We start from the raw sequence: 2,612 nt of genomic DNA on the forward strand, positions 1-2,612 counted from the left end.
AGTTGGCTTCACCCCAGGGGTATCAGGCACTAGGGGGTGGAGGACAGGTACCCTGCTGACCAGGCCCCCAGGAGGGCTCCACAGCCGGCCCTGCCTCCTCATTTAGGCAGCACCAATTGTTACCAAAATGGCTATTATTTTTATTTTTAATTAATTAATTAATTAATTCTTCTTCTTCTATTGAGATGGAGTCTCACTCTGTCACCGAGGCTGGAGTGCATTGGTGCGATCTCAGCTTACTGTAGTCTCCACTGCTTGGGGTTCAAGCGATTCTCCTGCCTCAGCCTCCAAGTGGCTGGGATTACAGGTATGTGCCACCACACCTGTCTAACTTTTTCTTTTTTTTTTTTTTTTTGAGATGGAGTCTCACTCTGTCGCCCAGGCTGGAGTGCAGTGGTGTGATCTTGGCTCACTGCAACCTCCGCCTCTTGGATTCAAGCGATTCTCCTGCCTCAGCCTCCCGAGTAGCTGGGACTACAGGCGTGTGCCACCACACCCGGCTAAGTTTTGTACTTTTAGTAGAGACAGGGTTTCACCATGTTAGCCAGGATGGTCTCCATCTCCTGACCTCGTGATCCACCTGCCTCAGCCTCCCAAAGTGCTGGGACCTTGTGAACCACCGTGCCCCACCAACTTTTGTATTTTTTGTACAGATGGGGTTTCACCATGTTGGCCAGGCTGGTCTTGAACTACTGGGCTCATCTGTTCCTCCCGCCTCGGCCTCCCAAAGTGCCAGGATTACAGGTGTGAGCCACCGCGCCTGGCCCTGTTGCCCTATTCTTGCTGTTGGACCTCGGGCAAGAGCTGTAACTTCTCAGCCTCAGCCTCAGCCTACTCATCTGTGGAAGGGGAGTAATAATAAGAATTGCACCTGCCTTACCTCTTAACTGTCTGCAGCTTCCCCTCTGTCTCCATGGCAGTCTCTTCTCATGAAACAGGCAGCACGGGCTTTTTTTTTTTTTTTTTGAGATGGACTCTCGCTCTGTCACCCTGGCTGGAGTGCAGTGGCGCGACTTCAGCTGACTGCAATCTCCTGCTTCTGGGTTCAAGCGATTCTCCTGCCTCAGCCTCCTGAGTAGCTGGGAGTACAGGTGCCTGCCACCATGCCCATTCTAATTTTTATATTTTTAGTAGAGGCAGGGTTTCACCATGTTGGCCAGGCTGGTCTTGAACTCTTGGCCTCAGGTGATCCGCCTGCCTCGGCCTCCCAAAGTGCTGGGATTACAGGCGTGAGCCACCACACTGGGCCAAAAAACCTCTTTGGATTAAAAATAAAAAAAGGGAATATCCGTATTTGTGGAATATCCACCCAGTGGAGTACTATTCAGTGATACAAAGGAATAAATAACATGTTACATGGTTGAACCTCAAAATCACACTAAGTAAAATAAACTAGACAAAGGACCACATAATTTATAATTCTATTTATGGAGTGTCTATAAAAGACAAATTGAAAAATGGTTGCCTAGGGGTGGAGGTGGGAATAAGGGGTGATTATGAACAGGTGTAAGGTTTCTTTTTAGGTGTTCTAAATGTTCTAATATTAGTATATGGTGATGGTTGTACAATTCTGTAAACATACTAAAATTCATTGAATTACATATTTAAAACAGCTCAATTTCATATTATGGAAATTGTATCTCAATAAAGCTGCTAAAAAAAAAAATCCCAAAACCTATCCTTAAGTAACTGAAAAGGCACAGCAATCACCACTGACTACAGTGCAGTGAACACGTCCTTCTGGTAGTAATCCTGTGGACTGAAAGGATACAAAACCCATTGGGTCTTGTGGGAAACCTAAAAGCCAAGTTAGCTTTTTTTTTTTTTTTTTTTTTAAAGCCAAGTTATCTTTTAGGAAAAAATAATTCTAGGGTTAAGAATTCCTGCTACATTAATTGCTTTTCTTCTGTCTTCCTGATTTTATCCGGTTCTGAGTGGTAAACTAAAACTATCATTTTGTTATATTAATAAGATAAACCCAATAACCAGTTTTACTATCAACCAGAAGAGTTCTGGGCCTTTAAAGTAAAATAAACACTGTCTTTATACAATTTCATCCAATGTAAAGTTCAGGAACTGTATTCATCACCAGGGCTTAGCACAGTTCCTGACACTTTGTAGATACAAAGTAGTTTTTGCTAAATGGAATTGGAATGAACATGTGAAATGACTATTCTGTATTTCAATGGAACTATAAAGTTTTATGTAAAGTCTTCTATAGTCTTAAAATGGTTATCTAAGTTAGAAATATTAACAGCCGGACCGGGCGCGGTGGCTCATGCCTGTAATCCCAGCACTTTGGGAGGCCAAGGCGGGCGGATCACGAGGTCAGGAGATCATCCTGGCTAACGTGGTGAAACCCCATCTCTACAAAAATACAAAAAATTAGCCGGGCATGGTGGCAGCGCCTATAGTCCCAGCTACTCGGGAGGCTGAGGCAGGAGAATGGCGTGAACCTGGGAGGTGGAGCTTGCAGTGAGCCAAGATGGTGCCACTGCACTCCAGCCTGGGTGACAGATCGAGACTCCATCTCAAAAAAAGGAAAGGAAAGGAAAGAGGAAAGGGAAACGGAAAGGAAAAGGATAGGAATATTAAAAGCTCATAAGGAAACG

At 44.6% G+C, this 2,612-nt stretch overlaps 1 protein-coding gene across 1 annotated transcript in view; it reads right to left on the minus strand.

The window, feature by feature from the left end:
• Window positions 1–981, minus strand: part of LOC129137455 (nuclear pore complex-interacting protein family member B15-like) — a 31,053-nt gene extending 30,072 nt beyond the window's left edge. The window contains exon 1 of the mRNA XM_063797798.1: window positions 881–981. The gene's annotated coding sequence lies outside the window, so the exon portion shown is untranslated. The remainder of the gene's footprint in view (window positions 1–880) is intronic.
• Between the last annotated feature and the right edge of the window lie 1,631 nt (window positions 982–2,612).

This window comes from Pan troglodytes, chromosome 18 (genome assembly GCF_028858775.2).
Source record: "Pan troglodytes isolate AG18354 chromosome 18, NHGRI_mPanTro3-v2.0_pri, whole genome shotgun sequence".
NCBI lineage: Eukaryota > Metazoa > Chordata > Mammalia > Primates > Hominidae > Pan > Pan troglodytes.